Below are 14,106 nucleotides of genomic sequence, written 5' to 3'. Positions count from 1 at the left end.
ACTGTCTGAAGTGACTAAAATATTTGTTTCTAAATAGGCAAGAGTTTGTATAATTCAAAACTTTGCACCAAGGAAAGTTGGTCACCCAGCTGTTTTGTATCTGGCAGAATTAGGTCCCTCATGACTACTGAGAAAGCATCACCTCATTGAGCTGAGAGTAGGATGGGGAAAGTGACAGTCACTGTAGCCAAAGGTCAGCACAAAAATATTTTAAAAATTGCTGCAAATACAAAATATCAGGGGCAAGACAACCAAAATATGCTTACTTAGATTGGTCACCTCAGCATGATACAAGCAACAGATAGTGCCCAACGGAAATCCTCTCTCTTGCAGATTTATTCAGAAGCTTTTATAGGCATTGCATAATTGTAAGATATGTATTTGTCCAAGTCAGCCAACACAAAGCAGATCTTACCAGAATCAGATAATTAAACATTGCCATGAATCAGACTCCTAAAACATTTTTCTCTGGGAACCTGACAAAAAGGACAGGATACTACACAATGGACTGCTACTGTAACGTGTCCACAGTCACAAAAGTATCACTCTAGCAGTATACATCCTTACATCTGCTGTCTGCATATATGTACAGTGGTGCCCCGCAAGACGAATGCCTCGCAAGACGAAAAACTCGCTAGACGAAAGGGTTTTCCATTTTTCGAGGTGCTTCGCAAGACGAATTTCCCTATGGGCTTGCTTCGCAAGACGAAAACGTCTTGCGAGTTTGCTTTCTTTTTCTTAAAGCCGTTAATACCCGGGGAATCTGCGCTCCGCAAGACGAAAAAATCGCAAGACGAAGCAACTCGCGGAACGAATTAATTTCGTCTTGCGAGGCACCACTGTACTGGAAATGTCTGGAAATGCAGTTTCCAGGTGTGGAAGGTCATCTCCTCTAAGTAACATTGTGGGGCATCATCAGCCCAAAACAATGGCTAATGTGAAGCAGGAGGGAGTTGACAGTAAGTGTTAAAAAAAAGGACATGTGCATTTATGTCTACAACTGGCTGGCTAAGGAAGCCAAGATGGAGATGGACTCAGAGGAGGAAAGGAAAATGCCAGCAACAGCCCTGATGGTGAATGGATCTTTGATGCCGTTCAACTCAATGCCTCTTCAAATAACACCAGCTTGCTTCTTGTGTTGCTTCCTTCATTTGTTACAACAAAACAACAATGGAGTTGATTTCCAGTCCTTGGAAGTGGAAGCTATAATAAACCTGCTAATCTTTTAGGTGCCACAAGACTTTCTGCCATCTTATTGAAATTTTCATTAGTTTCTTTCTTTGCATCCCTCAAAAATTTTCTTTACGTGAAAATGTATAGCAATTCTAGCCTCAGGTCTTAATAACTTTATTGACTGTGTGGAGAGTTTCTTCAACAGCTCCAGTTTTTCAACAGAACATTTTATGCTGGTGAGAGAGGATTCCCACAGCAGAACTTCAATTTCCCAGCTTTGGGTTCCATAAACAGCTCTTCAGACGCCCCTGAAAAATGCCCTGAGTCATTCTGAAACATTTGCTTCCTTCGCAGGCCCTTGAGTAGCAACGTCCTCTTCTTCCATTGCCTGCAAAACCCAAACCGCAGTGACTATCGTTGGCAAAGATGTGGCAGTCCTGAGGCACAATGGCCTCCAGACCCAATTAGGAGAACAAGAATCCCGTGAGCGATCAATTAGAGAACCTGCAGATGCAAACAACCTGGCAGCCGTAAATCCCTCCATTTAAAGGCAGCTGCTGTGTTTTAATTTTTTGTGTATCATAAAAAATACAAAGAAATGGATCTAATATTGATCTGGCTTAAGGGGTGAAGGCTGGTTCAATTGAAGAGTAATGAGAAACTCATTTGAACTCAAGTGGGTGTTTTTTCACGTTCTTCCTTTGAAAGCAGTATTTACATAGCAGTGTTCGTAGGACTGGCAAGGAGTAAAGACTATCTACAGGACTATCTACAAGAAGATCAAACCTATCCATTCTGAAGGAAACCAGCCCTGAGTGCTCACTGGAAGGACAGATCCTGAAGCTGAGGCTCCAATACTTTGGCCACCTCATGAGAAGAGAAGACTCCCTGGAAAAGACCCTGATGTTGGGAAAGATGGAGGGCACAAGGAGAAGGGGACGACAGAGGACGAGATGGAAGAGGACAGAGGACGACAGAGGAAGACAGGAGGGCCTGGCGTGCTCTGATCCATGGGATCACAAAGAGTAGATAACAGGAGGGTAGATAACACAGAGATATTGTGAGTTGGCTGGCTTGATCACACTCCCACATTTTGTCATCTCCATGAGTCGCTCAAACACATGCAGCTTCTAAAACCCGTGGAGACTGGAGACCAGCGAAGGTGCTCTGCTGCAGACATTACTCCTCCATCCATGGGCGTTGGCAGGAACCATGCAAGTGTGTGGAACTAGGAACCCCATTCTCACTCTCCCTCATCGAGAGAGGGGTTTAGAATGCCTGCATAGAGCTTCTGTCTCTCTTTCCGAGTGTGTTTGTTGTGGGGGAGGAAGGGAAAGGAGAATGTTAGCCGCTTTGAGACTCCTTCGGGTAGTGATAAAGCGGGAGATCAAATCCAAACTCCTCTTCTCCTCCTTCTTCTTCTTCTTCTTCTTCTTCTTCTTCTTCTTCTTCTTCTGCATCATGGCGATTCAACTCCTACCAGCTTCCGTGACTTTCTTGATTCAACCCCTAATCTAAATGTTCTCCCTAATCTAAATGGCACGACCATCCTCCATCCCAAAGCACACATTAATTTGTATGAAAGAACTGTCACTGCCAATTGCATCTGACTGAGGTTCTCTGGCCTTGTTTGATTTTAGTGAATTCTCAAGTGCATGGGAGATCTCACGGCCTCAGTGGTTTGAGGAGCCCCTCCATGGGTCCCCAACCGCACCTCCTGCAGGCAAGGCTCAAATCCAGCATGCTCATTAACACTATCCATGGACAGATAAACCAAACAGCATCAAGGCCTGAAGTGAATAAAGGACACAGAGTGGGGGCGAGAAAACAGAAGGAACAGCATGTGGGAAAATCACAAATGTTAAGCAGTAGCACCAAGCAAAGCTGGGGTTTTAAAAAACTGTTCATACTTTGTTTTACAATTCCATCCACTTTTAATGAGGGTGAACTTCTGCAGGAAATGTGGCAAAAACATTTTTTAAAAAATCTTGCCATCACAGTCAAGCCAATTATTTTTTAAAATGGTAAAAGTAAAAACAAAACCCTCAAGTTATTTTACAAAAAAGAGACTCACTGTCTGTCCAGTGGAGCTCACTCACACGAATAGTGAAATAATGAAACAACAAAGTTGGCCCAGAGTTTTGCTAGTGTGCAGGTGTGGCCTTCAAAGAAACAGATCTGAGCATGCCCAGAACAGACATATTGGTTCCTGGGTCTATCAGGATTGTCATCATGACAACAGGAGGGCGGGGAAAACTGCTAAGAGGCAGTAGCTCCATTAAGCAAGCGTGGCAAATTTGTGGCTATCCAGACATTCTTGAATTACAACCTCACCATCCCTGACTGTTGGCCATGCCAGCTGGAGCTGATGAGAACTGAAATTCAACAACATCTGGAGGGCCACAGGCTGCTCATTCCTGCTGTAAATAATGCCTCACACAGCGGCAGTTTTCATATTTCCTAGAGATGATTTAATTTTTTAGAATTCAACACACGGGATAACAAACTAATGGAGACTTTGCCAACTCAGCAAATCCCTCCCAGCAGGAGCAGGAGGAGATTTTTATTCTGCTCCGTTTTACTTGAGATGTTGTCATAGTCTCAAAATCCTTCCAACTGATTTCCCTTGGGACTTTTAGAACTTGTAATCCTCTTTATCTAGCTCCACTCTAATTACTTCTGTTATATATTAGAAATTAGGTTGTGGTTTGAAATGGACATTTTTTTTGGTCAACTGCTCTGAATTAAATGGGAAGAAAATATGGCTTCTTCTAGCTTCCCTGCAGAACACCAGGGGGCACAAAACACTAAACTGTCCATTGGCCAGCTACCGCAACCACCCGCTTTTTCTGGTTGTGAGTTGATAAGGTTGTGAGAAGCCCCAAAATGGAGAGAAGACTGAAGCTTTTAAACCAAAACCCTTAATCATCTTGGTCTGTGTGAATTTATTTTTTATATTGCATTTATTTATTGATTTTATTTCATGAAATTATACACCCCTTGATTGTAAAATCGTCAAAGCGGGTTACCAAAAAAAAAAAACAACCCACACATACACACACTAAAATTCAGAATGACAGGAACATGGCTATGATTAATGTAGCAAACTGAACATGGCCAGCCTTAGGGGCTCCTTGTCTTTACTGCAGGGCCCTTGGTATGGAGACCTTTCATGACAAAAACCTCCCCACTTCCATCCTGTTTTGTACTGAAGTTCTCACCCTGGGCCAGCAGGGGGATACTGTAGATAGTTATGCAAATAAGGGATCGAAAGTGACATTCAGTGATTGGATAGTTTTAGAAAATTGTTACAGTTACGTTGTACTGGAGCTCTATATAAGCAGGCTGGCTGAACCCTTCAGTTCAGTTCTGTTCTGGCCTGTGAATAAACAAGAGCTGTTTGAAGAATCGCTGTGTCGTCTGATATGTTCACCCACAACTTAACACATCCCATGCAACCAGATGATGTTTCTCTGTGCAGTGGGGCATGAATTCAATTCAGTTTGCATTAAAACAATATGGGAACTTAAGCGCAGCCACGCTTCGAAATTCACACTTCTCCGAATTTTGCAATGCCATTCTGGAACCAAACAATGCTTACAGAAATGCCTATATTAAGGGGGAAGTGTAAATAAAAATGAATAATTGAATAAAAGTAAACGGTATACAAACATGTGCTTATTAGGAGAAATTCACATTAAAATGCTGATCGATTCTGTAAGGATTTTTTTTAAAGGAGATTACTGCAGATATGTGGACAACAATTAAAGATTGGAAAAATGAGAAATTAAGAAAACCTAAATTAACAGATGCATCTGCCCCTCGTTTCAAAGAAGTGCGTGCCCAGCTTCTTGAATCTCCGGGCAGGCCAAGAAAAGACTCATTTCTGACAATCTGGAGAGAGTTGGCACCAGGCAGCTTCTCTGTCCTTATCCATGTGTCAATGGTCCTTTCAGTACGGTCACACAAACTTGCTGCCACCCCCAGCACCAACATGCAAACCACGCTGCTAGTTCCTAGAGGACTGGAAAGACTCTTGTACACCTGTAAAGCCTGCAGTAATAGCTGTGATTTAATAGAATCAGGAGCTGGAAAGGAGAATTTGCTGTTGCTGGTGGCTGCCTCAAATGTCCCTTGTCGGAAGGACAGGTCACAAGCTTAACTTAATAACTAAGAAGTACACCTTACTTGGAGGTCATGAATGAGACATTTGGAGGAGGAAGTGTGTGTGTGTGTGTGTGTGTGTGTGTGTGTGTGTGTACATAATTGTGTTAAGCTTATTTTTAGTTGCTCTTTTCTTAATACCATTTTATACTTTTACATGCTTTGTTGATGATTCATTAATAATATAATAGGATTTATGATGTAATTGTGATGTATAGACTATTTTTAGTTGCTGGTTTGCCAGTAGTGTTTTTATACATGGCAATTGCTTTATTGATGTTTTGTTAATTATATTGCATGATTTGTGCTGCACTTGTGATGTTTTCTTAAGTTATTGTTATTTATTGTTTGTAAGCTGCTTTGGGATTCATGTGAAGGGAAAGCAGCATATGAAGTCCAGGACCCTTGTACTTACGGGACCGCCTCTCCTGGTATGCCCCATGGAGGACCTTAAGGTCCATAAATAGCAACACCTAGAGGTCCCGGGCCCTAAGGAAATTAGATTAGCCTCAACCAGAGCCAGGGCCATTTCTTTTTTTTTTTTTTTAATATTTTTATTAATTTTACAGGATACAGAGATACAGAAAAGAAAAACAGATAAAAGAAAAAGAATATAAAAGTTTCAAATTTCCGTAATCCTTTTATCAAATCTACTGGACTTCCCCACATCCTCCAGACCTTGCATTATTTATAATACAAACTTCAGCAATTTGTCATCTTATTTCATAACTTATTGTATCTTTCAATTTATCATGTTATCAAATTCCAAATATTGTACACCAATTCTTATATATTTTAATTAAAACACAATAAAATTATTTCCTAATTCCACCTCAAATTTCTTGTACCTTAATTTTCATTTCACCTAATTGCTATTGCTGGGGCTAAGATTTCCTAAAAGGTGCATTTTCTTAGCATTCATACAACTTATAATGTTTTTGTAGATAGTCCTTAAATTTTTTCCAGTCCTCTTCCATTGCTTCTTCTCCCAAGTCTCGGATTCTGCTAGTCATTTCAGCCAATTCCATATAGTCCATCAACTGCGTCTGCCATTCCTCCAGCGTGGGTAAATCTTGTGTCTTCCCAGAGCCAGGGCCATTTCAACACTGGCACCGGCCTGGTGGAACTCTCTGCCTCATGACACCAGGGCCCTGCAGGTCTGATTTTTTTCCGCAGGGCCTGTAAGACAGAGTTGTTCTGCCTCGCCTTTGGCTTGGAGTCAATTTGATTCCCTCCTCCTCTTACTTTTTTCCTTTCTCCTCCTGCGATGAGGCTGCATTTTAATTTTAATGTTTCAATGTTGTATTTTAATCTTGTTTTTAAGTTGTATTCATTCAACTTGCTTTTATTATTGCCTGTTAGCGGCCCTGAGCCCAGCCTTGGCTGGGGAGGGCAAGGTATAAGTAAATTTTATTAATAATAATAATAATAATAATAATAATAATATTAATAATAACCAACTCCTTTGCTACAACCTGTTCTGCATAAAAACATTCCATCTATTTATGGGTTTAGTTCTACTGGAAGAAGGCTAGTACCATGGTACCTTGGGTTACATACGCAGCAGGAGGCCCCATTAGCTAAAGTGGTGCTTCAGGTTAAGAACAGTTTCAGGTTAAGAACGGACCTCTGGAACGAATTAAGTTCTTAACCCGAGGTACCACTGTACACCGTTTCCTTAGAAATCCCCACCTAGGCTCCTCTTTGCAGTCTTTTAATAATAATAATTTTAGGCTTTCATATCTTACGGAGCTGCTTCCTTCTTTTCTGAGATGGTTGCCTTTTGAGATTTCCCTTCCTATTTCTGCCTATGTACCCATAACTCATCCTGGTGTTCTCCAGATCTTGGGGGACCTCCCTTCAGCAGCACCCTGGGTGCCAATTGTCACGGTGGAGGAGGGTTTTTGTTTCGTTTTATTTAATTAATTTATTTATTTTATACCGCCCTTCAGCTGAGGATAACAGGGCAGTCTATAGTCTAAAAGCACAAGAATGCTATGGCACAGTAACAAAAAGGCCATAGATTGTTTAATTAGCCAAAGGCTAAATAAGAGGCTTCTTTTTGCCGGGTACCTAAAGATATGTAACAAACACACCAGGCAAACCTCTCTAGGGAGAGCATCCTACAAGTTGTAGCCCCCCAAAATCTGAAAGGCACCAGGCTGACAAAAGCTGTTGTTTCTGAAAATGAACAGTTATGGTCTCAAGTGATTTCTGGAAGTAGTGTTGACCTTTACAATTAAAAGAACTTTACCCATGACTATGTATCTCTGTATCTATCTATGTCTATATCTATCTTCTAGCTGCTAAATATTTCCCCTATGGAACTAGTCATTTGTACTCCCCTCTTTTTAAATGTCTCTTAGTGATATAAATGGTTTGTTTATCATTAACAAAAGCAATAAACCTCTCAAGAAATGGTTGTTGACAAACACACTGCTATTCTGTTTAATATTCAGTAGCAAGTCCTAAGTGCTGAAAATCACCAATTTATTCCAGATTATTGCCTGAATACATTTCAGAAGCAAATGCAGATCATTAGAGCCTACAAGATAAAGTTTAAAATTTTAAAAAGCTAACTAAAGCTACTGATTTTCACTGAGCCAACTAGTGACATACATTTTTTTTAATTTGAATGTTAAATGAAGCTTTGTTCATTTAAGGATTGCTGTTATCTACAAAAAATAAGCTCTAACCCCTTCCCATTTTTCTTCAGCAGTAGAGAAAACAGTTATGCATTTTAAAATGGGTGAAGACTTCACATCTATGTGTGTGTTTATATATGGATATATCACAAGAGAAGCATACGGCTCACGCAATCTGCAGTATGTTCGTGACTTGCACTTACTTCAATAGCAAAAATATATTCTGATGGATTGTGCCATGGATGCCACCTTTTTTTGCAATGAATGGCAGGTACCTTCCTCACCATAGCAACTACGCTTATCTCCAAAGAACGTTAGTCTCCTGCATTAGCAATTTTACATCATTAAATATAAGAAGCAGTTGCATGGCATTTGGCTAGATTATATTGTTTAATATATATACAGTGGTACCTCGGGTTAAGTACTTAATTCGCTCCGGAGGTCCGTACTTAACCTGAAACTGTTCTTAACCTGAAGCACCGCTTTAGCTAATGGGGCCTCCAGCTGCTGCCGCGCCGCCGGAGCACAGTTTCTGTTCTCATCCTGAATCAAAGTTCTTAACCCGAGGTATTATTTCTGGCTTAGCGGAGTCTGTAACCTGAAGCGTCTGTAACCCGAGGTACCACTGTAAATATATAAAAAATATAGTGTGTGTGTGTGTGTGTGTGTGTGTGTGTGTGTGTTTTTCTCTCTCCAGCACTTACTAATGGAAAACTGAAAAATATGGTGAGATAATTGAAGAGCTAAGAACGTACAAATCACACCACCCCATCATTAATGGGGGGGGGGGCGAGGAACAGAGGCCTTCTCTCACCCTGATGCTCTCTTTTCCACATCTGATCTCCCTGTTGTTGAGAACCTTTGCTAAGTGTCTGACTTTTTTTTAAAAAAAAAAAAAAAGTCTGTGAGCGGGGAGGAAAGCAGGAGGAGAAAAGATGAAAGACTGCAGAATTTCTCCTGATTGGCATAATATCTCATTTCGCATGGCCTCTATCCTTGTGCACGCAAATCTGAATAAACTTTTATGGTTCACGCTGCCAGAAAGCTTCCTTTGCGCCAGAGGTTCCCAGTTACCTAAATACTGCGGACCTCCAGTTTTTCAAAAGCCAAACCATTGACTCCCTACTATTGCTATCTCTTTGGCAGTTTTTGTTATGTGACGCGCACCCCCCTGCCAGGGGCCACTGAACACCCGTTGGGAACCAGTGCGATAAAAGAAGCTTGCAGACAAGCACGGCAGGCCTTGTCCCATCATCCACCGTAATTTCAGTAAATGTCCAAAGGGCCATGAAAGTTTCCTCTCTCGGAAGCCGCACCTCAAGGCACAGAACAAAAACTGGGAGATAATTGGGGTGTGTGTGTTTGTTTTTGGCGAAAGCCCCACTCAATGCCATCATGCTGCTGTGTGCTCCTTTCTGCCTGAGCACATCTTTCCACCCCAGCAATGGGGGGGGGGATTGATTTCTTTATTTTCTTTCTCATACCCCCTAAGCACCCCAAATGTAATGTGCTTAGTTTTTTCTTAATCAGCTGAAATGGTGCTTACTAGGTATCTATGTATCTCGATTTTCCTGTAGCTAGTCTTTCTTTCTTTTCTTTTGGCAATCATTTGTAGCCAAGTAAAGTTGTTTTCCATAAACACAGTTTTAACAATGAGTCCGTAAGTGGCTGTGGAGGCCAATTCTGGATCCACACGCCCTTCCACAGTGGGGACATTGGTTTCTGGGTGGGAGTTAATCACGGTGAGGGTTTGCCAAGCGTGCCTTCCTCTTAGCACGTTTCTCCCTTGTGTCCTGAGTTCGAGTGTCTTCAAAGCCCATGACACCTTTGGTAAAGGCTGTTCTCCAACTGGAGCATTCGCAGGCTGGTGTTTCCCAGTTGTCAGTGTTTATACTACATTTTTTTAGATTTGCCTTGAGACAGTCTTTAAACCTCTTATGTTGACCACCAGCATTACGCTTTCCATTTTTAAGTTTGGAATAGAGTAGTTGCTTTGGAAGATGATCATCAGGCATCCGCACAACATGACCAGTCCAACGAAGTTGATGTTGAAGAATCATTGCTTCGACACTGGTGATCTTTGCTTCTTCCAGTACAGTGGTACCTTGGGTTACATACCCTTCAGGTTACATATGCTTCAGGTTACAGACTCTGCTAAGCCAGAAATAGTACCTTAGGCTACGAACTTTGCTTCAGGATGAGAACAGAAATTATGCTCCGGCGGCGCGGCAGCAGCAGGAGGCCCCCATTAGCTAAAGTGGTGCTTCAGGTTAAGAACAGTTTCAGGTTAAGAACGGACCTCCAGAACAAATTAAGTACTTAACCCAAGGTACCAATGTACACTGATATTAGTTCGCCTGTCTTCCCAAGTGATGCGTAAAAATTTTTGGAGACACTGTTGATGGAATCTTTCAAGGAGTTGTAGATGGTATTTATAAGTGGTCCATGTTTCACAAGCATACAGTAAGGTTGCTAGTACAATAGCTTTGTAAACAAGCATTTTGGTTTCCCTGCGAATGTCCCAGTCCTCAAACACTCTGCTCTTCAGCCGGGAGAAAGCCGCACTCGCAGAGCTCAGGTGATGCTGGATTCTGGCATCAATGATGGCCCTTGTGGAAGGCATAGCTGTCAACCGTCCCTTATTTGGTGGGAAAGTCGCTTATCCCAGCGCTGTGTCCCGCTGCTGTCCCTTACTGATGAGGTCCCTTAAATTTCCCGGGTTTCAAAGGAAGCAGCTCCTCTCCCTCCCTCCCTGCCGGCCAGGGAGGAGGGAGGCTCCAGCTGTGTTGCTTGGCTGTGTTGCTCACCCAATAAGGAGTCTAAGAACGACTGGGGGGTGGAGCTTGCATGCTTTGTGCCGATCAAATCCGCCGCGTTGCCTGGGGACTTGCCTTTGCTCAGTGCTTCCCAGTGGAGAGGTGACAGTGGCTTTCCTTGCTGCATCCCCTTTGCCGGGTTGCTGCACTGTGGGAACCACTGCTTAAGGCTTTGTTTGGCTGCTGGCTGGGCTTTCTGCCTTTGGCTCGGAGGGGCTCAGAGGTTGAACATACCTGTGCTCTGAAAATCCCTTATTTTGGCTGCTGATCCCTTATTTCCAAGGCTGCTGGTCCCTTATTTCCAAGGCTGCTGGTCCCTTATTTTCAAATCTGTAAGTTGACAGCTATGGGAAGGATAACTGCCTAGGTAGGAGAAGTGATTGACAGTCTATAAATGGACTAAATAAAGCAAGTAATGAAATGCACCTTCATGTCAGTAACTGCAAAGCAGCTACAGGAATGTATGAATGCAGATTGCTTCAGGGCCTTCAAATGCTATCCATATGTTCCTCTGGTCAAAACGTGTTAAATCAATTGGAATACACGTAGCAGCACCTCCTCCTGCCTTGGTTTGTAATGATATCCAGCCTGAAAGGGATGGGGCATTCTGGTAACATCTGCAGAATGGTGCTTATTCTTACGTAGGTGGTAGGTAACCTCGACTGGCTAGACGCAGAGCAAAAAAACAAAAGCCTAATTGTGTGTCATCAACATACATAGGTTGCAATTGAGCATGAAAACTACTTGCAGATGTTACATTTTGCCGCCTTCGCACCTGGTTTGCAGCAGCCTACAAATTCCCAGGGCCTTTGCTGAAGTGCTGTCTTCATGCTAGAAACGGCGTTTCAACACTCCGTGGAGAACACAATCAAGAAAAAGGAGACCCTGTCTTATTCCCAAGATCCAAGGAGCCCTTCAGCTGTTGAGCACTTTTGTATACAGGGAAAATGTAGTATCAATTCATCTATCTAGGTTCATCTCGGCAGGTGTTTTTCTCCCTTTTAACGTTATCAGCACAAGCCACATCTGGGCCCTTTGGTTCTCATTCCCGCCACCAGAACTGGATCTGCAATTCTTCATCTTAAAATCCTGAAATTCTTCCACTGGAAAATGTAAATTAAGAGGGCATGCAGAGGGTCAAGTGGGGAGGCCTCTGTTGGTGCGACAAGTCTGGAGGAGACTCCTTAAGGATGCTGCTGTTGGGAATTCCATTCCACCCTTTGCTGCAGATATGTGGATTGTTGCATGTCACAGGTCTGTTTACAATCCAGCACAGATTTCTGTCATGAGCAGAGCTTCTGCTCTGTATTGCTTTTGTTTTCAGTCTCTCTCCGAGAAGACGGCAAGGAGAGAAGCCATGTTTTCTTTGTCCTGATTTATGTATAATAAATGCAGAGTTTAGTATCGTGTCCACAGAGCCTAGGGCTTGCCGATCAGAAGGTCGGCGGTTCGAATCCCCGCGACGGGGTGAGCTCCCGTTGCTCGGTCCCTACTCCTGCCAACCTAGCAGTTCAAAAGCACATCAAAGTGCAAGTAGATAAATAGGTACCACTGTGGCAGGAAGTTAAACGGCGTTTCCGTGTGCTGCTTTGGTTCGCCAGATGCGGCTTAGTCATTCTGGCCACATGACCCAGAAGCTGTACGCCGGCTCCCTCGGCCAGTAAAGCAAGATGAGCGCCGCAACCCCAGAGTCGGCCACGACTGGACCTAATGGTCAGGAGTCCTTTTATCTTTAGTATCGTGCCCACACCTCAAGCCCCATCTGTTGTACAGTTTACACTGCTGAGTAATGTGTGCTCAAGCCTGCTCTGCAGCTTGAGTCATAAATGCATGTCGGGGAGGATGACTGACTCAGCAAGGCTGAGAGGGGAGACGCTCCAGCTGGGACCAAGCCAGCTGGCTTTTCATCCCCCGGTTCCGACAGCTGGGGACATCGCCTATAGGTGAAAATGTTTCTGTGAATGCAGAATAAAAGCCAAGGAGAAACCACTCACATTCTCTAATGTCTCATCAGACTGCTGTTTCTCCTAGTCTAGTGGATGAGAAGCTGCATTCATGGAAGCCATGGGATTCTCTGGAAGCATCTTTTGGCCATCCTTAATGAGAATACCAGAATCTGCCAATCCTGGTTTCTCTCTTTCCCATTTCCCCTGTTCTTCACATTTCTTCACATTTGTGATTTTTCTTTTAAAGTGCTGATGGAAATTTGTCAGCATTTTAGTGCAAATTTCTCCAGATATGGAAATTTGGAAATGAGGCTTTGCCTGATGTATACATTTTTCCAATTCCTCCCCATGTTAAGTGCATTATATTTCATGAGGTCCAGCGCCGAGGGCCTTCTGGCGGTTCCCTCATTGCGAGAAGCAAAGCTACAGGGAACCAGGCAGAGGGCCTTCTCGGTAGTGGCGCCCGCCCTGTGGAACGCCCTTCCAGCAGATGTCAAAGCGATAAACAACTACCTGACATTCAGAAGACATCTTAAGGCAGCCCTGTTCAGGGAAGTTTTTAACGTGTGATATTTTACTGTATTTTTGGTTTTTATGGAAGCCGCCCAGAGTGGCTGGGGAGGCCCAGCCAGATGGGCGGGGTATAAATAATAAATTATTATTATTATTATTATTATTATTATTATTATTATTATTATTATTATTACAACTATATGCTTTTTATGCACTTTCCCCTAACAGACACATTTTGTACACATTATTTGGTTGGAGAAGTGAATCACACAAGATGGATACATGCAAATTTTGAAGGATACCTGCCTTTCACTACGTGTATTGTTTCAGAAAGTGCAAATCAGGTAGGTTCACATTAATATCCAGCCCAAATCTAATTTATCCTCAAAGTCTAGTAATGGGTAATAAAGTTTCCTGCAACACAGTTTGCCCATTTCTCTCCATCTTCCCGCAAAGCCACAGTGGTTGTGGGGATGGATGAGAGACAACACACAAAGGGTGGTGTTTTATACGAACAACATTTTCCTTAGGATACTCAGGCATTCTTTGTAACTTGCAAATACGTTGGTGTGGAAAGGGTGCCTTGAATGCTGCAAGTCTGAAAACCTTTACTCCACTGTGTTGCACTGCTAAACCCATGTCAGAGCCTCCCCTGTGTTTTCTGCCATATTATCAGAAAAACAAGTACTGTAAGCTTCCTAGCTGAAAAAACAAGGGGAAAGAGCTTTCAACTATTCTTCACAAGCTGCTATTGCAAAATAAAGTAGCCCTCTCTCCTGGCATCCAAAATATGACCATCCAAAAGATGTATGTGCATTATGCATCTGGGAACCATACAGAAAATATAAA

This window comes from Podarcis erhardii (assembly GCF_964252035.2).
Source record: "Podarcis erhardii genome assembly, chromosome: 8".
NCBI lineage: Eukaryota > Metazoa > Chordata > Lepidosauria > Squamata > Lacertidae > Podarcis > Podarcis erhardii.
This window is presented reverse-complemented; position numbering follows the sequence as displayed.